Genomic DNA, 27,375 nt, shown 5'->3' on the forward strand with positions numbered 1-27,375 from the left:
ATAATAATAATAATAATAATAATAATAATAATAATAATAATAATTTATTTATACCCCACCCTCCCCAGCCAAGGCCGGGCTCAGAGCGGCACATGTGGGAAAGTGGCGTGGTGGATTTTAAATATTGAAACAAAATTGTATCCAATAAACTTGAGTGCCATCGCACTCTCAATCCAGAGCATAATTGCACCATTCAGTCTCTCCCTGGGTCCTTATTTCTGGAAAGTATAACATACATAAACGTTACAAACTCTGTTTTTTATGTAAAAAAATATACCTCTGATAATTGTTATATAATTATTCATGCTACAAGAGTGTGGGGCTATATTTCTACCTTGCTTTCCTAACCTTGATCCCTGAGTTCTTTTAACAATCATATTTGCATTTCCTCTTCAAATTCCAATGGAGGCTTAAAATGACATGCTTTTCTTTCTTGTACTTTGCCTCAAGCAGAAATGTAAGCCATTTCTCTGGACTTAGGCAGCTAATTTCAGAAATCTTTTTTTTTTCCCCTTAGTCTGGGTTGCTGTAAATTATTTTGGGTCTCCTAAAATACATTTTATGGAATAACTTTTATCTGGTGTAATTTATGTGAGCCTGTTTAATGTAGCTTTCAGGGTGCCTGTTAACTTCATTCCAAATAGTTTACATTCCAGTGTAAATGTTACACTGAATTGCCAAGGCAGTTTCAAACCCTGTGCTAGTTGCTAGTTATACTATTAAATACTCAATAGAAGTACATCAGCTTTAAGATATTTTTAAAAACAAACTCTACTTAGTTGTGGGAAAAATGTGCTCATTACCTAGGGATTTTTCTCGTGGGAAATTAAAAAAGCTTCAAATATTTCCCTATTTCTAATTAACACCAAACTGACGCGGTTTCTGAGCTGCCATTGTAGAATGTGAATCTGAAGGCGAGACTGATTCTCTCAATTCACTTCCTTCAAAAGACTGCTAATAGGTTTTCTTGCTAATATATTAACATTGCAATCCTATACATCCTTATTTGGGAGCAAGCTTCATTGAACTCAATAGGACTTTCTTGGCAGTGGGAAGATACGGAATTGCACCGTTATGTATATTTCACAGATATAATTGAATTGGTCATGTGTGACTGGCAATACAAATTGTATTCAAAATGATGTGACGCGGATTCCAAAAAGGGAAACCTCCTTGGGTTCTCTCTCTCTGTGTGCATCTCTATACACCCAGAAAACAACAAGAAGTTAAAGCAGCCTTCTAGAACCTGGTGCTCTCTAGATGGGTCCACCAACTGGCATGGGAATTATTTTACAAGTGGCACCCAACAGAGATTGATAATTAAACAAAGCGTGTTCTCCCTAATAGAGAGCACGTGTTGCGGTGGGGTCTGGCAGGCCACCCCACCGTTGCTGGGCTGATCTGTTTGGATGGCCACAGGCTATGACTGGGTACTTGTGTTTCTGGGGAGATTTTGATGTTGCCAATTTGTGGGTTGGGCTTGTTATGTAGTGAAGTTTCACCCTGGGCCAGCAGGGGGATACTGTATATAGTTTTCACTCAGGTCTGTAAATAGTTTTCACTCAGGTCCACGTCAGTTATTTTAGGCGGGAACTCTGGGCTATTGTTGTTACAATGTTGACAGCCGGCTGCCTATAAAAGCAGGCCGGCTGAGCTGTTTGCAGTCAGTTCTATTCCAGCTTACGAAATAAAGAGCTACTTGGAGAAATCGCTGTGTCGTCTGTTATGTCAACCCACAACTTAACACTGGCGACGAGGATGGGATCGATGGACATCAGAGCACAGCCAGATGCGGCCAGCCTCTGAACTGAGCTGAATCACTGAGCGAAATCACTGAGAGAAATCACTGGACAGAACCAATTCAGAGCTGACTGTTCTGGCTAAGAGCACGGTGTTCCATCCATCGCCCTTCATGCCAGCATCGGAATCATGGCTTCACTTGTGCCTCTACCGCCGTTTGCGCCAGCCTCTTAATCATGGGACTCCTACCTCGCTCGGTTCGACTGCTACCTCCAAGCCAACGAGCTGACAGCGGTATCAAAGGATCGGAAGCGGGGCCTATTCCTCAGCCTCTGTGGGCCTGAGGTGTTTGAGATGGCCCGAGCATTGGTTGCGCCTGAAGCAGTCCAGGCAACACCATGGGACACGATCCAAGAAAAGCTCCGCAACCACTACGCACCAAAGCCGTCCAAGATTGCTGCCCGCCATGCGTTCTACCACCGGAACCAGGCAGAGGGGGAGTCAATCAACAACTACACCACCGCCCTGCGACAGGCTGCAATGCACTGTGAGTTCCGAGACTTAGACGATGCCCTGATGGATCGAATCGTCTGCGGGGTCCGGGACATCCATCTGCAACGGCGTCTCCTCGCCAAGCCAGACCTCACGCTACAGAAAGCCATTGAGGAGGCTGTTTGCAGTCAGTTCTATTCCAGCTTACGAAATAAAGAGCTACTTGGAGAAATCGCTGTGTCGTCTGCTATGTCAACCCACAACTTAACAGGGCTCAAAGGTTTTAAATACTGGGCATGCAGCTTTGAGCGTCCTCTTTTGCTGCGTGCATTGGATCACCCGCCCACCCTCCCTGAAATGGGGATTTTGCGCTTGACCTTGCTATGCCTGTCATGGAGTCGCCTGCTTTTGGGACAGAGGCCTGGTAGGAATTTTGTCCATTTGGCTGATTGTCTGGAGCCATTCGGTTTTTGCCTACTGCATAGCAAATCGTCACAACTTGTAAGGTTTGCGGTTAGGCATTGGTTTAAAAATTGGTTGGTGGAGGGGTAAGTGCCTACCCCTCCAATGCTGGTGCTGCAAGGGAATTCCGTTAAAGGAATCCAAGGGTTTGCCATGCTTTCGTCCAAGTCCCTGGCATTGGGCTTGGGCCACGCAAGGCCTCTGGGAGCATGTGGGGAGAGGTGAGGGTCTGGTGCCCAGCTTAATTTCTCCCCAATATTGTTTTCCCTGACTGGCTTTTGCTGGAATCCGGAAGCCAGTTCTGTCCTGGGGCGGGGACAGATAATCGGAACCAATGCCTAAGCAACCACTCACAGTTATGTATTTAAATAAAGTTGTGGCCAAAATTATACCAAAAACCTTAAACAAAAATTACGTGTGATGTGTGAGTTATTGGGGTTGCTTGGGGACCTCAACACGCAAAAGGGACAGCATATTCAGCAATGCCACTCCCAATTTAAATGGGGGCATCTTTGCCACACTCCAGCTCCCCCAGGAACAAGGACCCCTTGGGAGGAGTTGAGAGCTGACAATGAGTCCGAATTTTCCTATCTAGTGGGAGGTTTGCCATATGTCCTCTTTTTCCAGGACACGTCCTCTTTTTTCATGGGTAGAGTCATCATAGCGATCCTTAGTTAAAAGTAGAAGACATCAAATATGTCCTATTTTTTTGCTCTTCAAAATATGTAAAGCAGCCAAAAATGGAAATTACAAGAAGTACCTACTATTGCAGAGTGGCAGAGGAAGATGATGGACTTTGCAGAGTTGGCCAAACTGACTTGCAGGATCCGAGACCAGGACGATCAGAAATTCCAAAGAGACTGGAGTAAATTCATTGTAAATTTAAATGACAATTGCGAAAATTTAAAGACACTAGAAGGATTGAAATAAATCCTACAATGAGGACATACAGTAAAGATTTAAATTGCATGGTTGGATATGATACTGGATATCTGTTGAAGCTCCTGCCAACCTAGCAGTTCGAAAACATGTCAAAGTGCAAGTGGATAAATAGGTACCGCTCCGGGGGGAAGGTAAACGGTGTTTCCGTGCGCTGCTCTGGTTCACCAGAAGCGGCTTTGTCATGCTGGCCACATGACAAGAAAGCTGTACGCCGGCTCCCTCGGCCTATAGAGCGAGATGAGCACCATAACCCCAGGGTCGGTCACGACTGGACATAATGGCCAGGGGTCCCTTTATCTTTACCTATCTGTTGAAGGGAAGGAAGGAAGTCGTAGCAGAGCAAAAAGGGTTTTTTTGTGTTTGTTTGTGTAATGTTGAAAATTTTGTTTAAAGGAAAATAATAATAATAAATTAAAAACAAAACAAAAATTTGTAAGCAGCCTCTATATTTGCTGCTGCTTCCCAATCTCCACTTTCTGCGGTGCTTTCCCTCCCGATGTAGTTTGGGGCTTCTGCTAATTGCCTGCTTGGGGGGCTGAGTCAACCCACACAGTTCCTAATGGTCAGTAATGATGGGAGAAACCTGCAGGAGAATTCAGAAGGTAAAGGTAAATTAAGGGACATTGGTGGTGCTGTGGTCTAAACCAGTGAGCCTCTTGGGCTTGCCAATCAGAAGGTCGGCAGCTCAAATCCCTACAATGGAGTGAGCTCCCGTTGCTCTGTCCCAGCTCCTGCCAACTTAGTAGTTTGAAAGCATGCCAGTGCAAGTAGATAAATGGGTACCTGTTATGCACTGAGTTGAATAGGATCCAAACTGCAGCAGTCTGATTGGTCCTAGAACAATAGGATCTAAATTGCAGCAGTCTGATTGGTCCTAGAACAATAGAATTCAGAATGCAGCAGTCTGATTGGTCCTAGAACAATGCAGCAGTATAATTGGTTGGCAGGAACCACCCAATCATGCTCCAGATATAAGTGAATCCACAACCTGATTTGCTTACAGTAGAATTCCAGAATTAGCCAATCATGTGCAGCCCATTGTGTAAATAATGTATATAAAGCAGATACTTTGAGGGGACTTTCATTCATTCCTCCTCACCACTATGAGCTGAATAAAGAGCATGAAATCACTTTGCGACTCTGAGTATATTTCAATACCACTGCAGCGGGAAGGTAAACGGTGTTTCCATGCACTCTGGTTTCTGTCACAGTGTTCCATTGCACTAGAACTAGGTTAGTCATGCTGGCCACATGACCCAGAAAGCTGTCTGTGGACAAAGGCCAGCTCCCTCGACCTGAAAGTGAGATGAGTGCCTCAACCCCATAGTCGCCTTTGACTGGACTTAACCATCCAGGGATCTTTTACTTTACCTTTTACATCCAGAAGGACCATAGCTCAGTGGCAGAGCATCTGCATAGTCTGTAGACAGTCTCATGTCTCCTTGCTAGCATCTCTAGGTGGGAGATGTTATTTACAGTGGTACCTCGGGTTACAGACGCTTCAGGTTACAGACTTCGCTAACTCAGAAGTAGTATCTCAGGTTAAGAACTTTGCATCAGGATGAGAACAGAAATTGCGCTGTGGCAGTGGGAGGCCCCATTAGCTAAAGTGGTACCTCAGGTTAAGAACAGTTTCAGCTTAAGAACGGACCTCCAGAAAGAATTAAGTTCTTAACCCAAGGTACCACTGTATTTGCTTCTCCACATAACTGATGCACATTGGAGTTAGATCTTTTCCACATCTCCAATTGTGAGGACGCAAATCCCAATCTTCCTAGGTATAATCAGGTCAGCTACCGGATGTGGAATTAAAATTTCCAGTGTGCAAAATCTTTCTTTTTTTCTTTTTCTTTTTTGTATGTTTATATTGCTATGTATCCCTGTTCTCAGTTCTCCTCTCCTCTGCTTTGCAATGTCCTTTTGTTCTCTAGAAATGTTTACCTGAAGGGGTCAGAATAAGGTAAGGAAGTAGATAATGGTGGAAAGATACCTGATAACCACTGCTAAGACTGTTTGCTTCAAAGATACTTCAGGTGTGCAGGAACAACTTCGGCCTTAGTTTTCTAACAGTGGGTTACATCTATATACCGATGGAAATTATTCTTCATTATACACTTTCAGATATTTCTGACACCTTAAAATTATGTTTGCATTTTAATCAGGATCAATGTTTAATCAAGAGCAGCAAAACTGAGGCTGTTACTTGTGCGAACCATTCATAAATCACCAAATATATATATCAAACCTCTATCTTTAGCATCCTGAAATTTTGGAGCATAATTAGAAACAAATACAATTTATAGGAAGGTCTTCATGCCAGCTTAGCAGACTCCCTTTTAGCAGTGATGTACCTTAAATCCCAAATGTCTCTATAAATTAGTTACTGTCTCTAAAGAAAATAGAAGGTTCTTCCTTCAGGTGAACCATTAAATATGTATCTTCCAACTTTAAAGAAGGCATTTCAAAATGAAAAATTGTTGGCTCCAACTTTTTCAATTTCTGTGTTGTACTAGGTGCCAGGAATGACTTTGAAAATGATAGCCTCTGGGTAATAGAGAGTGTATACAAACTGCTTCATTTTACATCTCAATAGGCTAAGTTGACTGCATTAATCAACTGAAGGCAGCCTTAATGTTAGGTGAAGAGACACTTTCTGGTTTACCTTGCAGATTTTAGTTACAAATGTGATCTGGTGTTCTGAACATGGAGATCCTAATCCTTATTAAGGATTATGAGTGAGATACTGAGCAACGTTAAGTGCGTCTCAGGCCAAACTGTGAGGAGGAAAATATCTCCAAATTAAATATTTTCAGGTTTGCACTAAAAGGCAAAGGAAGCCTGCAGCTGCAGTCCACGAGTCCATTTCATTCTTTCTTTGCATCTCAGAAATAACCACCTGTGGCAAAAATGCAAGGAAATATACAAAGGGTAACTTTCCCACCTGTCAGAGTGGATGAATAGCATGAAATGGACATGTGCTTTTGTGAGGCGTTTGGTAGTTTACTTGTGTACGTTTCCATGTCCCTTGCTTCTATCGATTATGACGAATAACCTAAATGTTTTCTAGCCTCGTCACTACTATTTTCCTGCCTTACACACAATCTCCAGTTCATGTTGCTTCTTCTCTTGCATGCTTCCTCCCTGAGTTCGTTTTGCTTAGGTCTTCCTCTAGGTACACATCCCCCTCAACCATGGAGAATTAATTTGTGCTTCAGTGCCTTGACACTTCTTTGTATAATTACTATTGTTATTGTTATTGTTATTTATACCCTGCCCATCTGGCTGGGTTTCCCCAGCCACTCTGGGCGGCTTCCACAAAGAACAAAAATACACTAAGATGTCACACATTAAAAACTTCCCTGAACAGGGCTGCCTTAAGATGTCTTCTGAATGTCAGGTAGCTGTTTTTCTCTTTGACATCAGATGGGAGGGCGTTCCACAGGGCGGGCGCCACTACCAAGAAGGCCCTCTGCCTGGTTCCCTGTAGCTTTGCTTCTTGCAATGAGGGAACCACCAGAAGGCCCTCGGCGCTGGACCTCAGAGTCCGGGCAGAACGATGAAGGTGGAGACGCTCCTTCAGGTATCAAGTGCCCAGTTTATATTTCCTTTTTCATTATGCCTCTTCTTCTCTCACCGTATACATTTTGACTGTGCTTCTCTTCATAATTTCCCTGCCTTCTTTGTCCATCTAAACACATCTCTGGCCCCAAGATGGGACCCAGGGGCATTCTGGGAAAGAGAAAGAAAGAAAGGTTGGAAACAGAGTTCATCTCTTAAAATTTTAAATCATAAAAAACAGGAGGGGTAGGGGGCACTCAGGTGCCCATGGATGCTATTGTGAGGATTTCAGCCATTCACAGTTTGCTGATCTATTTCATCAAAAGCCGGGATAAATCAGCATGCCCAGCTGCAACCCCGAGCATATTTATGAAGAAATTAGAATCAGTTATGTCCACGGGATTTGGTGCCACAAAATTGTTTCAGTTCTTAGCCCTTTTTGCAACTGCACTTAGAACAACTTGGTCACAAGAAGGAAATTTTGCCCATGGTATGACTATTTTCCACCTTCCCATTCCGACTCTCTGGCCCCCTATCTGCATAACCTAGCAATTCTAAAATATAGACGCGCTTTTACTCTCGCAAGATTGAATGTATTGCCCTCGGCTGTACTTGAGGGACGATTCCAACAGATTCCACACAAAAAACGCTTATGTCCCTGTGGAGATGGCAGTACCAAATCAGTGGCGCATGCCCTTCTGGCTTGCACTCTTTATAAAGACTTGAGGAATAAGATTATCACCCCTCTTTTATTGTCCATTCCGGGTTGCCCAACCACTGCCACAGTGTCCTTTCTCTTGACAGATCAAGATGAGCAGGTGACAGCAAAGGTTGCAAGGTTTTTAGCTGGGGCAATCAGAATATGATCCATTATTTGACTATTGATTCAAAACCCTAACATGTATTTTATATAATTGACTTTTTATTTCTATTCTTCGTTTATTGTTTTATTGCTATGGTCGATAGCTGATGCAAATGAAGACTCATTCATTCATTCATTCATTCAGCCAGTGAAGGAATGCATGAAAAGTCAGGGAATTTGAAATAAGGCCTATAGATAATCAGCCATAATTACTGAGAGATTGCACACTCACTTTTTAAAAGAAATATTTTGATTATGAAGGCAGTTTTGCCCTGCTCTGTATGTCAATGAGAAGAACTCGGGGAATTTTATGGCTTCAGCTATTTGAGCCTAATTCCCACCCATTTGAATGAAACGTGTTGCCAATGATTTTGCAAGAAGATGAGACATAACCTCATGAGCAAGTTTTGTACTCCCAAAAAGATTGAGTCGCTCATCACAAAGCATTGCAGTTTTTATTATTGTTATTATCGCTGCAGATGGGGGTCACTGTTGTCAATAGGTTCAAAAGGTTATTACAGTAAAGTTGCCCCCTTCTGTAACATATTTGAGATTAGCAATGAAACGGCTAGTTCAATCAGTTGCACAAGAAGTGCAGAGACCCATTAATGAGAAGAGGGGTTGCACTGCCATCGCGCCAGGGCATATGTCAATGATTCAACAATTACTGCAGGAACAATGGTAGAGATCAGGTGGATAATTTTTGCATTAGCGGAACTGATGGAGTGTGGTGCATATGAAGTCTAGGTCTGGGAAATCTCGGGTTTCTTGTAAAGGAGAAATGAGCCTGAAAATTTTAAACTGAACTCTGAGGTGAATAACCACTGCAATGAACTAATGAAGCGCTCAAGGTAAAATGAGCAGTTCTGGAAGATTTGGGGGTGGAGATGATCGAAACATTTTACAGGAGGAGGAAGAGGGTAAAGTTTGGCCCAAGAAATAAGAATGATATGCTTCTTGAGCAAGAAGCAATTTTACTAGTGGTTAAGCTTCCCAGGCCAAATGCTATCTGGTAGCAGTTGTGGTGCCAGTTTTCTAGAATTCTCTTCCCTTAGAAGTAAAGCAAGTCAAAACATTGCTATCTTTTTAAAACACTTGGCAAAAACCTTTCTCCCAAGCCTTCCCAAATTAGCCTATTTTATTTATGCAGTTTGTTGTGGTTTTTATTTGGGACTGTAAGTTGTTTTGTAGAGATAGTGCCTCAAAAAGCAAGGTGTGCAGAAAGAAAGAAAGAAAGAAAGAAAGAAAGAAAGAAAGAAAGAAAGAAAGAAAGACAAATAATATATAGAGCATATACCACAGCTGGTGGAATCTGAAAATGGGGATGAAATACTACACTTCCTGACATGTACACACTGGAAGTGATATTTTCTAGTAAGAGCTTGAAGATCTATGCTGCTAAAAATCAGCCTTACAGATTCTTCTCAGTGGAATGGTAAAATTGCCAGTTTACCAGCTGCTGAATTTGGGTTGACTTTCACAATCAGCAAATGCAGATGTGACTCAGAGTCAGGCAGGATATATGCTATGTTAGCTTCCTGGCAGTCGGGTTGCTGTTGTTTACCAGGGTGGTGCTGTGGTGACTGAGCCTTTTGGGCTTGCCGATCAGAAGGTTGACGGTTCGAAACCCTGCGACGGAGTTAGCTCCTCCTGCTCTGTCCGAGCTCCTGTCAACCTAGCAGTTCAAAAACACGCCAGTGCAAGTAGATAAATAGGTACAACTGCAGCAGGAAGGTAAACAACGTTTCCGTGTGCTCTGGTTTCCATCACAATGTTCTGTTGTGCCAGAAGCAGTCTAGTCATGACCCGGAAAGCTGTCTGTGGACAAATGGTGGCTCCCTCAGCCTGAAAGCGAGATGAGCGCCGCAACCCCATAGTCTCCTTTGACTGGACTCAACCGTCCAGGGGTCCTTTACCTTTACCGGAGTGACTTCCTTTACCAACTCCCATTTGGTAAGCAAGTGTGAACCACCTGCTAGGAAGCTATTGTAGCAACTCAAGCCCATCTGTCAAGCCACTTCTGGACAAATCTTTCCAAACATCCATGCCCATAACAAGCTGAGTTAGTGGTTAAACAAACTTTATTTCTAAAGAGGCCTGGAAGCCTGCAAAGAGTCATGTCAAACATCTCCATCCAGAGCACACCTCTGAGTCACCTCCCTAGGAGCTGGTCTCCTGGGTCATAGCTCTTAGTCTTCAATGGACCACATGCCAGCCATATATAATTGATAATGCATACATCAGAGCATCTATATTGTTAGAACTTAATAAATGGTAGGGTTTTGATTATATGGTATATGACAACCACAAAAGGGAGCACTGGCCAGTGTATACTTTTAAAGGAGGATTCAACACGTTCGTGGAAAATAGGTCTATTAAGGGCAGGGATGAATAACCTAAGGGCTTCCAGATCTTGTTGGACTATCAGTCTTGAGAAAGGATCATGCTGGCTGGGGCTGTTAGGAGTCAGAGGGCTAAGGTTTCCACTGTTCCTCGTGGCTTGTTGTCTATAAACAGCATGTAGGGTAGGAACAAATCCCTCATCACATCTCCCCCCCCCATGAATGTCTGGTTCTTAGATATACTTCTTAATCAAATCCAGCACTGGCCTGTGATTTCCCCTATGAAGCTTTTGTGATATCCTAGCCTGCATGCTTACTTGGGGAGAAGCCTTACTTAAGAAGAAGTCAGAGAGAGTTATACTTCTTCTTCTTCTTCTTCTTCTTCTTCTTCTTCTTCTTCTTCTTCTTCTTCTTCTTCTTTAGCGATCACTCATAGCCAAGTAAGATTGTCTTCCATGAACACAGTCTTACCAGTGACTGTCAACACAGTGACCGTCAACACAGTGACCGTGAACTCCGTAAGTGACTGTGGAGGTCAATTCTGGATCCACACGTCCTTCCACAGTGGGGGCATAGGTTTCCAAGCAGGAGTTGATCATGGTAAGGGTTTGCCAAATGTGCCTTCCTTTTAGCATGTTTCTCCCTTTCATCCTTAGTTTGAGTGTCTTCATGGCTGTTCAAGGCTGGTAAAGGTTGTTCTCCAACTGGAGCGCTCGCCGGCCAGTGTTTTCCAGTTGCCGGTATTTATACTACATTTTTTTTATAGTTGCCTTGAGAGAGTCTTTAAACCTCTTTTGTTGACCACCAGCATTATGCTTTCCATTTTTAAGTTTGGAATAGAGTAGTTGCTTTGGAAGACAATAATCATGCATCCGAACAACATGACCAGTCCAACGAAGTTGATATTGAAGAATCATTGCTTCAGCCTGGTGATCTTTGCTTCTTCCAGTACACTGGCATTACTTCACCTGTCTCCCCAAGTGATGTGTCAATTTTTTCGTAGACACCATTGATGGAATCTTTCGAGGAGTTGGAGATAGCATTTATAAGTGGTCCATGTTTACCAAGCATACATTCAGGTTGGTAGTACAATAACTTTGTAAACAAGTATTTTGGTTTCCCTGCGAATGTCCCCGTCCTAAAACAGTCTGCACTTCAATCTGGAGAAAGCTGCACCTGCAGAGCTCAGGGGGTGCTGGATTTCGGCATTGATGTCTGCACTTGTGGAAAGATAACTGCCCAGGAAGGAAAAGTTATCGACACCAGTTGATGGTAACCACAGGAGGGTTATTGTCCTGGAATTTCCACAAGCTTCTGGTTGGCCACTATGAGTGTAGGAGTCTGAACTAGATGGACCATGGACCTCATCCATCAGGCTCTTCTTATGTAAGCCCTACTGAATTGCAAGAAGCAAATAGACCAGGCATCCCCAAACTTGGCCCTCCAGATGTTTTGGGACTACAATTCCCACCATCCCTGACCACTGGTCCTGTTAGCTAGGGATGATAGGAGTTGTAATCTCAAAACATCTGGAGGGCCGAGTTTGGGGATGCCTGAAATAGACCTTGCACTACAAAGTGAGAAGTGTTAGACTCTGAACACAGCAAGCCCACAACTTGTAATCGCAACCTTACATGGGTGGGGAATAAATAAATAGAGAGCTGGGGAAACCCACCATTCTTTTCTCTCTGTTTATTTATTCCCCACCCCACCCACACCCAGAAGGTTTTCCTTGCTTATTGGGCTTTGGAAAAGGAATAGGAGAGCTGTTCCAGTATCCAGAAGCCCCCACACTGCCTCCCCAAAGCCTGATAAGCATGGCAACATCTTGCTTAGTGGCTTCTGGGAAGGAGGTGTGAGGGCTCTGGAGAATCCACTAAGTTGGTAGGGAAGGCACCTTCTCACTTACTGGGATCTGCGAAGGTTGTAGATAGCTTCCCAGGGCCTTCCCACAACCTTCCCAGATCCCAGGAAGAAGAAGAAGAAGAAGAAGAAGAAGAAGAAGAAGAAGAAGAAGAAGAAGAAGAAGAAGAAGAAGAAGAAGAAGAGGATTTGATATCCCACTTTATCACTACCCCAAGGAGTCTCAAAGTGGCTAACAATCTCCTTTCCCTTCCTCCCTCACAACAAATACTCAGTGAGGTGAGCAATGGTTCCAAACTACAAGAAAGAAGATTCCACCTAAACATTAGAAAGAACTTCCTGACAGTAAGAGCTGTTCGACAGTGGAATTTGCTGCCAAGGAGTGTGGTGGAGTCTCCTTCTTTGGAGGTCTTTAAGCAGAGGCTTGACAACCATATGTCAGGAGTGCTCTGATGGTGTTTCCTGCTTGGCAGGGGGTTGGACTCGATGGCCCTTGTGGTCTCTTCCATCTCTATGATTCTATGATTCTAGGTGAGTGAGGCTGAGAGACTTCAGAGAAGTGTGACTAGTCCAAGGTCACCCAGCAGCTGCAGGTGGAGGAGCGGGGAAGTGAACCCGGTTCACCAGATTACAAGTCCACCACTCTTAACTACTACACCAAGTAAGCAGCCCTCCACCTTGGGGAGGAGGTTTCTAGGGTTTCTTGACTTTGTACAGTTTTGCCTTTGTTTGTGGAACCGAGCCCCATAATAAAATTCCATCTTCTGGTGGTGCATTATTGAAAATGATTCATTCCACAGGCCACTTTTTTTTGTGTATGTTGCATCTCTGTATGCTTTAAAAATCCGGACTTTCGACTGAGTTTAATGATCAACTGGATAATCACCAATCAAATGATTGCTTGCAAAAGATACAAACAAAACTTCTAAGTATTTAAATGCGCGTGTCCAACACGATTAGAAACCACTTCAAAAAGTAATTACCATTCTTTTTTGCTTGACGAGAGATGCCAGAAGCAGATCTCCCTCCTCTCCTCCCTCACCCCTCCCTCAGCACACGTCAGCCCTGGACTATTGGGAATGGAGAATTAAGAAAATCTACTTGAATAGAAATCTCTCTTGCAGCTGAGTTCCAACCAAATAAACAGTGCAGCCATGCATAGGCTTAGAGAATAGTGCTCATTACTAGCAAATGAGCATGCTGAAAACCAGCTCGATAGAAATATTGATTTCAGAGTATGGTTAAAGCAGTGGGATGTCGTAGTTAAAAATGGCTGGGGTGCTTTTCTGAGTATCTTTGACTCACTCCATTGCCCTGAAATGAAGGATGTATCGAGTGGCAGGCTACAGTTCATATGTCAGATAGGAACAGCAGGTGGCCAGCTCTGCAACAAGAGCTGGTTGCCTTGCTTAGCAAAACAGGAGTTGCCTAATGCTGAAAGAAATGAAGATAAAGCTGAGTGTTCTTCATTGGTTTATTTATCTGATTGTAGCTAGCAAGGGAGCAATCAATAAATGTAGTCAGTAGTAAATTGAACACTGGTTACCTCCTATTATCTGGAGAAGCTTGGTTGGGAATAGTCAGCACCACCTGTCCTAAGTAAATTAGTTGCTTAAAGCAGAGATTACAGATCAGGAAAGAAAGTGGGCAATCACCCCTCTAATCACAGAGGAACATGGAGAAGGATGAGGCTATTATTTTATTAATAGATGAAGAAAGCATTGGAGCAAACTTGCATGCACCTTAGCTAAATGGTAGAGCATCTGCAGAAAATGCCATGTTCAATCCTTGGTATCTCTAGGAAGGGGTAGGAGACACTTGTCCTTCAAAACTCACTGCCAATCAGTGTGGGCAATCCTGAGCTAGATGGACTAATGTTCTGACTCAGAATAAGGCAATCTCCTATGTCTTCTTCTTTGACGATCACTCATAGCCGAGTAAAATTGTCTTCCTCCTCCTCCTCCTCCTCCTCCTCCTCCTCCTCCTCTTCTTCTTCCAATTTTAGCCAAGTAAGATTGTCATCCATGAACACAGTCTTAACAGTGAGTCCATAAGTGACCGTGGAGGCCAATTCTGGATCCACACATCCTTCCACAGTGGGGACATAGTTTTCCAGGCAGGAGTTGATCATGGTAAGGGTTTGCCAAATATGCCTTCCTCTTAGGACATTTCTCCCTTTCGTCCTAAGTTAGAGCGTCCTCAAAGCCCATGACACCTGTGGTAAAGGCTGTTCTCCAGTTAGAGTGCTCACAGGCCAGTGTTTCCCAGTTGTCTGTGTTTATACTACATTTTAAAAGATTTGCCTCGAGAGAGTCTTTAAACCTGTTTTGTTGACTACCAGCATTACGCTTTAAATTTTAAAGTTGGGAATAGAGTACAGTGGTACCTCGGGTTACATATGCTTCAGGTTACATACGCTTCAGGTTACATATTCTGCTAACCCAGAAATAGTACTTCGGGTTAAGAACTTTGCTTCAGGATGAGAACAGAAATCGTGCTCCGGCAGCATGTCAGCAGCAGGAGGCCCCATTAGCTAAAGTGGTGTTTCAGGTTAAGAACAGTTTCAGGTTAAGAACGGACCTCCGGAACAAATTAAGTACTTAACCCGAGGTACCACTGTAGTTGCTTTGGAAGACGATAATCAGGCATTCAAATAACACAACCAGTTCAATGAAGTTGGCGTTGAAGAATCATCACTTTGACATGTACTTCCCCTGTTAACCTCCGAATTTTTATCTCCCCTTTCCACCCTGGGGATTGATAGGACTTGGAGAATGGAGAGAGGGGGGATGGTGCCCCTTGCAAAGGGTTAATGGAAGGAATAAGAACTTAACTTCCACATACGCAAGAAAAGAAGGCTGGCAGGAGGGAAAGAAAGATTATGATGATGAAATCTCCCAGGATTTATTTGCTCCAAATCCTGTCCACAGATTTGCGCAGTCTGGAAGCTGAACATGGGATAACTCATCACCTCTTCCTGCTTGCATGCTCTCTTTAGTACTGTGGTGATTCCTGTGATACTCTAGTTCAGTGTTTCCCAACCTTGTGCCTCCAGCTGTTTTTGAACTACAACTCCCATCATCCCTGACTAGCAAGACCAGTGGCAAGGGATGATGGGAATTGTAGTCCAAAAACAGCTGGAGGCACAAGGTTGGGAAACACTGCTCTAGTTGATCATTTGACATGTATCATAGCTGTCAACTTTTTCCTTTTTTTAAGGGAAATTCCCTTATTCCGAATAGGATTCATCCCAAGAAAAGAGAAAAGTTGACAGCTACGACATGTATACAGACCAAAGCTTAGGGATATATTTGCAAGCAGATCTATATGTTCAATGATCACAGTGTATATTGGAATGTGCCCATTCTTTCCTTTACAGAGTTTTTAACGAAGCATTTATTTATTTAAACAATTTATAGCTCTTGATCACATTTGGAGGACTGAAGGTCTACTAGGTGAACCAAGGGACAGGGAGTGCACTGGGGTTCTGAGGGCTTCCTTGAGTTAAATCACAAACCCAGACTTTTGTAGTTTGACAATGGGATCCTCAGCAGCAATATTTGAATCAGTGTTTTAAGGAGTTGTACATATTCCTTTTTCACATTAATTATTTACTGTTTGTGTTTTGATATTTGTATGTTTCTTGTACATTGCTCATAGCACCTTTGCCAGAAGGGTGATTTATAAATATCAAAGATAGATGATATAGATAGATGATAGATAGATAGATAGATAGATAGATAGATAGATAGAGAGCTGGGACAGAGCAACGGGAGCTCACCCCCATCACAGGGATTCAAACCATCGCCCTTCTGATTGGCAAGCCCAAGAGGCTCAGTGGTTTAGACCACAGCACCACCTGTGTCAGTATTAGTACATATAACCTAGGTCCAAACCTTGAATTCAGTCAACAAACTTGGGAGGTAACAGTAGCCAAAAATGTCACATGAGGTTTTATTTGAATGCACACCTGGAGGTAGCGAAGCAATATCCGTTACAACACATATGCTTTCTAAAGTCATCCCTTCTGCATTTTTACAAGTAATTCAGCCAGACTGAAAGGGTAAGAGCTCCTCCCATGCGTGAACATGACTAATAGGTGATGAAATATGACATTTCTTAGTGAACCAGAGGCTGGAATCAATGGGTCAATAGTTTATATAAGAAATTATAGATAGGTCGATGCTAAACTGTAAGGAGCATTAGCATTGCTTGGTGTTGATAGAATGGGGGAAAATGTCACTGGTGGAATTAAAAGAGCAGGGGTTTATGTATGAATGTTGGCAGAAAGAGCTAAAAGGAATCTTCCAAAACTTACTTTTTAAGGCAATTGTATTTTCTTTGCTTCTTAGCAACTTTACAAGTGGATCATTTATACAACTCACTTAGACATACTTAAAGTTAATTGTAAACCAGCTAAAGTTGAAGAGCTGTTTTCTTCTTCGCATCAGAAATGTAGAAAGAAATGTACTTTGACAGCAAACTAGGCACATTTCTCAAGTGTGAAATCAAGAGGTTTATGAGAAAAATATCTTTATGACATCCTTTTCGCTTTGTAAAATATGAAATGACTGAATCTCAAAATCATTGAGCTTTGAAAGAACTTTTGATAATTCCTCACGGAACTCTTGTCTACCGTCAGAGGGTAGCTCCAGTTTGTGAAGATTTCTTAGCTGTTATATTCAGAAGGAAAACATCATAAGATGAGGAGAAGAAAATGGGAATTCATGTAAGAGATGATTCAGTAACACTAAAACACTTTATCTCAATGCTGTCAATGGGCTTGAAAGTTGTCATGGGATTTAGCTGTTGAGTCAACATACAGAGAATCAGGCTTCACAATTTGGATGGACAGTGTCCTAAGAATTATTAGGTCTCAGGACAAACACAAATGTATGGAATAGCAGCGGAATACTAAACACTTGGAAGAGGAGAATAATCAGGCATGCCATTTTCTGGAACATTTGCTTCGTGCAAGCTATTAGCTTTCATCTTGTAAATACTTCAGTTACTATCCTTTCCTGGTTGGAAGCTAGAGGATTTTTGTCCTTTTCATTTTAAGGAGAGCTTGCCTACAGAAGGTTTAGATAAATATCCAATTGCACTTACTGGAGAACAAAAATGTATCCCATGAAGTAGATCTGAAGCTTCAGCACCAGCCGCTTCTCTTCAGACAACAATGGGCAACATTCATTTCACTTCAGAAGTGGTCTGACAACCTCTGAAGTGGGCTTCTTCAGTTGGTGTTCAGGCTGGTGTTCTTCAGTTGGTGTTCATCTGAAGAGGACAGGCTGTTAGACACCCCTTCCATTTTATCTCATTTATTTGTGGCTGCCTGTGTATTTCTCTGCAAGTTACATATTTATTACATTTTCTGATAGGTCTGGCTTGCTTCACGTTTTGACTGCTTGTCAAAGGAAACAAATAACGGGATTTTGCTTGGAAGTCCAAAAACGAAACTTCTGCTTTGTATTCCATTTTGCCTGTCAGATGCAAGGAATCCACCCACCCACCCATTTGAGTACTGTATGCCGTACCATATTTGATTGGGTGAAAAATTACTGTGTTGTGATCTTGGGTGAATAATGCATAACGTGCCATTTATCTGACAAACTTTGCTTCTGCTTCTGTTTGTGAAGTGCCAGTAGAGAAATTATGTTCTCCAGTGTTTTCTTTCTCGGAAGGCATTTGTTGAATTATTCCTTTAAATATATAGTGGTGGCATTTTCAAGCATCTCATTATGAATGCTCATTATTCAGAGCGTATCTATTTATTGGACATATAGGTTACACCATATGTTTGAACCATATGCACAGTGACAATCTCCCCCTCCCCAGTAATGATAACAGCACTTAGATGATGAGCGTTCTCTTCGTTCTAGTGCAAGGCCACATGCAGCTTAATTGCTGTAATAAAAACTGCCTCCTAGAAATAAGGCAGGCATAACATATAAAGTGGGCACACACAGCAGGTTTCAGCAAGCAACACAGCCCTCTGAACCCATCTTCGCAAGTGACGGGTGAGCATGTTTGCTGATCCAGCTTTTCCTGAAACCCATTAGTCCTCTTCCTTCTCACCAACTCCCTCCTTCGCTTTCTTCCTGCTACGTTTTTCTACTTCTCTCCATCACTTCCTGCCTCCAGCTATCACTGGAGAAAGTGAGCACAATCTGCCTTCAAATGGGAACTCTGTAAGTTAGCTCTGCCTGAGGAGGCAGAGGGACAAACCCTGTCATGTAAGGGCAACTACGAAGGATAAGACTGATCAGCTTCAACTATGAACCACGACCCCCTTTGCAGCTGCAGTGGGATGCTCCTGATCAGATATGGAGCAGGCAAATGCTAGCGGAAAAGGGAGCTCTCTGTAAAAGTCCCAGTGGAATCATGGGGGTGGGGGGAAGGGAAAGTGGAGTAGAAACCAATATGAAATGCATTTAGAAATTAATTCAGGAACAAGGAGAGCAATAATGGAATGAATGTAAGAAGGTAGAATGGGGCAAAGCAGTGGAAATTAATTCTAAAAATAGCATTTTTGTTGTTGCCTTTGTCCTTGCCCCTTTTCCCTTCGCCTTGCCCATTTGGCCAAGTACAAATCCAGCCCACCGACTAAAAAAAGAGAAGGAGGTAGATTTGGTATTGTTTTCCTGGTAACTACTGCACACTGTGTTCTCTGAAGGGAAGGAAGCCAAGGGTTTGGGAAAGAAGGGGGGGTGCTGACTGAGTGACTTCCTACACCTGGTATATGATGGTAAGCCAAGTAATTTTCTGATTTTTCAGGAAGTAGCTTCATTTCCTTTCTGCCCTGCATTTGTCACATGCATCACTGTTTCCATTCTGCTGCAGTTCATCTCCCACCCAAAATTATGTTGTTTGTCTCCCTGTCCACTGCAGTTATGTAAATTGCATTGTTATTACATTCTCCAGCCCATTTGTTTCAGTGCAAAGGAAACCCAATGCAAATGGGGAAAATACAAAAACAATTATGTATTTTTTTTGCGGGTTGAAAACAGCGATGGAAGTTAATACTGATTGCATTCACTGGATTGATTTCCATTCTGCACATAGGACAAATAAGTGAATTCTCTGACATTCCTAGTAGATTTGTTTATTTTCTGAGGAAATTAGATGTGAGCTAAAAGAAAGGATCCTATCACCAATCTATGTCACACAAGCTGTGCAATATACATTCTTCCTTTCACTCAAAACCACTTCACTGTAATGATAATTCTGGTTCAGATCTACAACAGTCTGTGTTTATTTTAAAAGAAAGCTAAGCACTTCAAATGCTCAGCCATACTTTAAAGGCTTGCGCTTTCATAGACCACAATCCCATTGCATTGGATGCTGAATTAAATGGAATAATTGCAAGCCAAGCACATGGGGTGGTTGTTCGGAGCTGAAAGGGAAGTATCACCTTAATGCAGGCTTCCTCAACCTCAGCATTCCAGATGTTTTTGGCCTACAACTCCCATGATCTCTAGCTAGCAGGACCAGTGGTCAGGGATGCTGGGAATTGTAGTCTCAAAACATCTGGAGGGATGAGGCTGAGGAAGCCTGCCTTAATGCAAATGTAATTTTCATCTTTATTTCTTCTATCACAATTTAGAAGGAGGAAAGAATCCATAGACCCAGTAAAGACCTTGTCTACACAATTCAATGTTTACATCAGATGTTCTACTGCTACCTCACAATCCATTTGACTGCCCAAATTGATTTGTTTGAAGACAACCACTTTGAGGTCTTTCTTGGGTGGGCTAGAAAGTGACAGTGTTCACCTAGGAATGCCGTCAGTACTTCTCTCATGTCCGTGAGATTTGTAGCCAATCCTTCCCCCCTTCTTAAGCGGAGTCCCCTCTGGCTTCGTGTGGCTGTTGCTGCTCAGTTATCAAACATTAGATTTATGAAGTTGACTATGGATTTCTAGATTGCAATGTTGGGCCCCAAAGAGATGCTCGAGTTCTTTCAGGCTTAAATCAGCTCAATTACCTGAAAGCCTGCTTCGTTGTAGAAGGTGCCCAAGAAGATGGGCCACTTTCAACCTGTGAGTACAGGGTTTATGGTAGTAAAACTGTGGCACACTCCGTAGACGTTGTAGGCAGCTACAATGGGAGCCCTGCCACTTTTCTCAAAATGGTTGTCAAGGGATGAGACGTTAGAGGTGTTGGAATTCTCCCTCACTGCAAGTGTTCAGGTGAGCTTTAAGATGAGCTGTATCAGGGTGAACACCATGGTTCATTGTCCCTCATAACAACACCATCTCCACAACACACTCAACGCTGTCTAGCATGTGGAGCTATGTTGCTTTATAAGGTTGTGACCTGTTGAATCCCAGAACTTGCTAACTTCTCTTTATGTTCTTGTCCCTGCCAGTAGTACCAAAGACAAAGTATCAGCCAGTGTGAGCTGAGGTGACAGCAGAGAATAATGCTTGCGTGTCAAGGCCCCCAAGCCACCCCAAAGAGAATAAAGACACAAGGACACAGAATTTTAGGTTAATGTTAATGGGCAAAATTTAGGCCACAACTGATTGGCCACCTGGCATCCTGATGTGGCCGGGGTCTTCCCCAGTGGGATGCAGGATACCACCCCGCCCCCATGCTGAGGCAGCCGGCTAGGCAGCTGGACCACAACCTGGTCCCACCAGGAAGTAGACCCGCTTCCCCCTCCTTTTTAATGTGGTCCCATCTTGGGGGGAGAAAAACAACAACATTTATATCCTACTAATTTTCATGGTTAAGGTGGAAACTTGAGCTGTACTTTCTAGCTGAAAACAATGGGATGTAATAATGTGTAGCTTTGACAAGACGGGCTCCCAAGGTGAGCAAAAAATACCTCATTCTTTCTTTCAATACCTTTTCTCCTCAGGATTGTGTTGTGACCATTCTATTCTCATCCATATAGATGGATGGAAAAATAATTCACTGTTTTAAGCCATCTCTCCTGTCAGTATGGTAATCAATCACATCATCAGTCAATCAATGAATAAATCAATGAATAAATTTGCTTTGCATGAGCACCCTTAATCTCGTTTTATATAAACTCCTATCAGTGAGTCCCAAGGGCCATATGTCTGTAGTTTATTATACCTCCTAACTATTGACCTATTTAAACAGCACATTTACTGTCAACATTTAAATATCATTGGTAATATGTTTTATTCTTCCAATATCACCACCCTTGAATTCAAAAGAAGGGTTTATTTAGACAGCATTGCACATCACATAAATTTCATTCTGAAGTCTACTCACATACTGAATAGGGTGGTAATAATAATAATAACAACAACAACAACAACAACAACAACAACAACAACAAGTATTATAAACAGCCTTAAGAAGCTGTTATAAAAGTTGTAAAAATATTTATTTTAATTAAATAAAAATAATGAATAGGCTAGAACTAAAACAAACCTGGTAAAAGGCTATCAAGCAAAATTTTCTAACACAGTCCTAGACATGTCTATTCAGAAGCAAGTTATAGTGAGTTGAGTTGACCTTACTTTAAGTAAGTGTTTATAATATTGCAACATAAATTAATATGATATTATTTTGAACAGTGTTTCCAGGTGTGAATGCTGACAGATTTGAGAGGAACAGACAATCTACAATATATTCCTAGACCGATATACTCAAAAAAGCCCAGCTAAATTCAATGGGCTTACTCTCATGTAAGCATGTAGAGGATTGCAGCCTTAGCAATTTGTTAATATTTTTGTGCAACTTTTTTCAAAATGCTTAGGACAGACCACAAATAAAAGCACGATTGAAATAATCGCATTTCATATATTGACATGAACCAAAGTGCATGTGAAAACCTGCATGGCACTCAATGTTTTAAAAATGCAATAGTCCACAAGGCAAAATAAAGCCAAATTTGAGTCAAAATAGTAAAGTTTCCCACCCCTTCCCTTATCAAAAGTGAGGAAAAGTGCTTTCTTCCAAAACCCAGAAGTGAAGACTCTGCTCCTAGACAGAGATATTTAGACTTCCTTGCAGAGAGGACACACTAAAAGAACCTAAATTCTAATAACTGTTGCAAATGCTTATTCAAGGAGAAGTGATGCTCCAAGGATGTGGGTCCCAGGCCAGCTGTGCCCAGTGATGAGGGCTGAGGAGGTCTTCAGCACCCCCATTTTTTTCAAGAAGGGGGCTTGCTCCCCCAAAATCCTGTGGTCTTCTCCACCTCCTCCTCCCCGCCAATGTCATGCAAGAAGGAGGAGGCTGAGCGTTGAGCCCAGCTCCTCATTCCTCACCCAGTGTGTGAGTGCCCTAGATGAGGGCAGGATGTGTCATATTATGTGTAACATGACGCTTGTGTGATGCACCCACAATGTGAGGAGCAAGTTGGCGCCCTTGTTCCAGACTATGAAGGAGCAAGCAGGAAGCAAAGTGTAGTCTAATAGGATCACATTTCTCAATACCTATCCAAACTGGTAGAAAACATTCTGCACTAGTCGCACCAAACTATATAACATGGAAAACAGTCCTAGAATATAGGAAATGGAAAGGCGAAAAGGTTCTCTATGTGCTGGATAGGAGATATAACAAAATCTATAGCAGAACAATAGCCTTGCTGAACAAGATTTTATTTAGCAGCGAAGGCTGCTCTCCATTATAGGAAACTAGAGTCTTGCTGTAGACATCTGCACTGTGGAGGCTACCAAACATTTTGGGTTCAGCAGTGCATTAAGACAGAAGATGTAAACCTGTGTTTACACAGGTTTTTTAAACAACAACAACAACAACAACAACATTTTGTTTATAGTCCAGGGTATCAGTGTTTGTGAGCAAATTTCTCTATTTTTCCTCCGCAGCAATTTCTGACCGCAAGTAATTTTAAAGTTATGATAAGTCACTGATAAAACCAGAACTGACAAGTCACAACATGCTCCTTTGCCCCAGTCCAAAAGTGCAGATTTTAGGAAGCTTTTAACATTGCTAAACTATACAGAAAAGAGCAGTGGTTACTACTGTTTCCCTTTTAACACCAAAAAGTGGGTAAGAAATTAAGCATTTAAACCATGCTAGGCACTGAAATTTGCACAGATACCCGCCAATATTTCTCCAATGAAAATAGTGGTGTCCTATTCAATAATAATAATAATAATAATAATAATAATAATAATAATAATATATCATTTTTATCCCATGGCAACATATATAAAAACATTTTCTTTAGTCGTTTAGTCATGTCTGACTCTTCATGACCCCATGGACCAGAGCACGCCAGGCACTCCTGTCTTCCACTGCCACAGTTTGGTCAAACTCATGTTAGTGGCTTCAAGAACACTGTCCAACCATCTCATCCTTTGTCGTCCCCTTCTCCTTGTGCCCTCCATCTTTCCCAACATCAGGGTCTTTTCCAGGGAGTCTTCTCTTCTCATGAGGTGGCCAAAGTATTGGAGCCTCGGCTTCAGGATCTGTCCTTCCAGTGAGTACTCAGGGCTGATTTCCTTAAGAATGAATAGGTTTGATCTTCTTGCAGTCCATGGGACTCTCAAGAGTCTCCTCCAGCACTATAATTCAAAAGCATCAATTCTTAAGAAAACATTAAACATTGAAAACTTCCCTATACAGGCCTGCCTTCAGATGTCTTCTAAAGACACCTAGGTCCAGGAAATGGATCACAGCTTGCCTGCCTATTTGGCAAATGGCAGGTGGGCTGCAGCACCAGCCCTGTCCCTGGGGCAGATCAGACTGAGGAGGCAGGTTTCACGCCATTCCGCCCCATGGGCTTTTAATCTTTCTTTACTATGTTGTAGGACATAGGTAGAAATATAGATACTTAATGAGCACTCACGCTTTAGTTACCAGGGAACTTAATGGCAAACAGGGGCTGGTCTGCCTCTCAGTGTTATTCTTTGGAGGTTCACGCCCAGTCTCAGTAATCAAGTTTCTTGCTGGGAAGTGGGGCCAGTCCCATTTATAAATAGGGGGTGGAGCTGTCAGTAGCCAGGCAGTTGGCTCTGGAGGTTCACCCTCCCTCCCCTCCCTTAGTTTAATGTTTTCTTTTTTGCAGGTTAACTTTTTCTTCCTGTTTAGCGGGTGCTGCTACAGTCCTTGACTGGTTGCTCTTGAAGGACCGGGAAGAAATTTTCCTGCATTGGCAGGTTTTGTCTTCCCCAGTGGCGTAGCGTGGGTTGTCAGCACCCGGGGCAAGGCAAGTAATTTGCGCCCCCTAACCCTGGATTTGCGCCCCCTAACCCTATCCCTAACCCTAACCCCCAGATGTTGCGCCCGGTGCGGCCGGGCCCCCCTGCACCCCCCACGCTATGCCACTGGTCTTCCCCGTAGCAATTTTTCACAACTTTGGTGGTTGTGGCCTTGGGTGGAATCCTTTAGTCTTTTCTTCCCTATAATGGGGGGGGGGGCATGAAGTGGTGGCTCACCCCCCTGCGGCAGCGATTCCAGGGTCCCCCTCTTAAAGGGGTTATATTTTGGGTGTCACTGGCCATACACCGAAAGGTTGCCAGTGAACTACCTTACATGCGGGGATATCGGCTGGACTGCCTGCTACACAGACATCTCGCAGTGCACCCCCATATCCCATTTACCCTGATGTGCCCCTGTTTCCCCCGGCTGGGGGGCTGGGAGGGATACACGCCCAAGGTCTAAGCCAAGGTCTTCCTACATTTGGAAGTTTAATAAAGTTGTGGCCTAATTTAATTCCATAACACATTGTCAGAGTCTTTATTCCTTTCTGGTGATCCCTGGGGGCTGGGGCTGTCACAGCCTAGTCGTGCAAAAGAATGCACATTTGCTGCTGTATCCTATTGTTTTTTTCACTTTAAAAGGGTAGATTTCCAGGGAAGCACTGAGTAATTCCCCCTCCCCCCCAAAAAAGGGGGCAGTTGGCCAAATAGGTTTGGAAACCTCTAGTCTTGTGAAACTCTTCCTGAACTTTCCGAGCTCTACGCGATCCTCTCTTTCGGCAGGAAGTTCATCTGCAAACCCTCAGGAGCAGAGCATTGTCATAATTCAGCACAAATGCTTTGTCTGGCCTTATGTATAGAGCAGCTGCCTTTGCCGAATAATATTTATTGAAATTATTCACTTACACAGAAATGATACTGGGAATTGTTCCAACAGCCCACTAGAGGTATGGCTCCTTGGTTCCAGGCAGGAAGGCTTTCTGCTCCACAAGACTGAGTTCTGAATCCCTGTTCCCCTTGATTGTTGTGTACTGCTGACATATTTAAAATTGGTATTTTACATTTCGACATTAATAGTGTTTATCTCTAGCAGCCTGCATAATCTTTTGTGAAGGATGAAATTGCAATTGACATTTGAATCCCTTTTACCGAAATCAGTTTGATCTTTTCATCGCCTCCTCTCTCAAACCCATATTGGCCTCTTAGAGCCATAGCAGATGTTAAAATGCACCCTAGCCCAGTCTTAATGTATAGCTGCCCAAAGACATTCCCTTCTCAATAACAAACATCAGTGGCAAACTGTAAACTTGTTTGGTATCTTGATTTATCATTTCACGATGTGGATTACAACTTAAACCCAAAGGTGGGTGAGGTCCCTCCCCTTTCTCACTCTTCCCGACACCCCTTCTCTCTCTCTCTCTCTCTCTCTCTCTCTCTCTCTCTCTCTCACACACACACACACACACACTTTCTGACACTCTAAGGACAGATCGTGAAGCTGAGGCTCCAAGACTTTGGACACCTCATGAGAAGAGACGACTCCCTGGAAAAGACCCTGATGTTGGGAAAGATGGAGGGCACAAGGAGAAGGGGACGACAGAGGACAAGATGGTTGGACAGTATTCTAGAAGCTACCAGCATGAGTTTGACAAAACTATGGGAGGCAGTGGAAGACATGAGTGCCTGGAGTGCTCTGGTCCATGGGGTCATGAAGAGTCGGACACGACTAAATGACTAAACAACAACAACAACAAGGTTGTCATATTCTGAAGAGCAAAAAAGAGAATGCATTAAAAAGTCTCATTTCAAGTACCACTACTACAAATAGGCCATGGAAGCTGTGATATATTGCTGAGGGGCGAGGAGAAGAGAAGAGAAAAGCAAGTCTTCAGCCACCTTTGTGTGTCTAGGTCTCATCCAGAAAGTATAGCCAGAGACATTTTGGTAAATAAAAACATTCCATCCGGACAGAAATTTTATCCCAGAAAAAGAGAACGTGTCCTGGAAAAAGAGGACACATGGAAACTACCCCACCTTTTAAAAAATCTATTTCACTCTCCTTTGCACTGTATGAAATCAGAGCAATAACTGCATGGCTTCACGTGGCTCTAGGATTCCAAATTGCCTATACAAGTGCTATACGAGTTTAAATAGAAAGGAGCTTTGGACAGAGAAACTTGGGGTGGTTAGACTTGGCTGCATAAGCTAATATGGACTAACGTGGCACAAAACCAGTGAAGGGGGAGAAATTCTATTTGGTTTGCATTTGAAGGTGAGCCTACCTCTTTTCATTTTCCGAAATAATATGAGAAATTCACCCTTCAAAATTCACACACCTCTGGGTCCTACCGCACCGGCGATGCGGGGACCCTTAAAAACCACGGCCACGGGGGCCGTGGACATGGAGACTCGGCTGACACCGTTAGCGCCCTCCCGACTCGTGAAGGAGCCTTTTTAAAGGCTACGGATCGGGTGCCGGGGAGAAGCGTGGTGTTTTGAGTCCTCTGCTATCCCTGCCGTGCGAAGCCACATGCCATTCGGCGGAGAGCGCTGGCCTCTTCCTTTGAAAATTCGGACCTAAAAGAACAACCTGTAAGTAATTGGAACTTGGACTAAAAAGAGGGACAAAAATTTTAAAAATTTCGGAGCGAGCGGGGGAGGCGCAAAAAAGGAAGTCAGCCACCCCCTCCATTGTAGAAGGGTCAAAGCAAAGGATCTGATAACTAAGATCGGAGTAACATCATTTTGGCAAGTTTTTAACCTCACGAGTGAAGAATATGAGATTGAGCTGGAGGAGGAAAGTAGAATTCGGACTTAAAAACAACCCCCCCTGGAACCCCGGGAGCGATCGATGACGGAGTTTGGAGAGGAGAAAGGCAAGTTTTGACAGTTGTCAAAGAGCTGTCAAAGCGGAAAATAAGATAGAGACTATGTTACAAGGACTTTGCTGGTTATATTTGTTA

The sequence above is a fragment of the Podarcis erhardii genome, assembly GCF_964252035.2.
Source record: "Podarcis erhardii genome assembly, chromosome: 10".
NCBI lineage: Eukaryota > Metazoa > Chordata > Lepidosauria > Squamata > Lacertidae > Podarcis > Podarcis erhardii.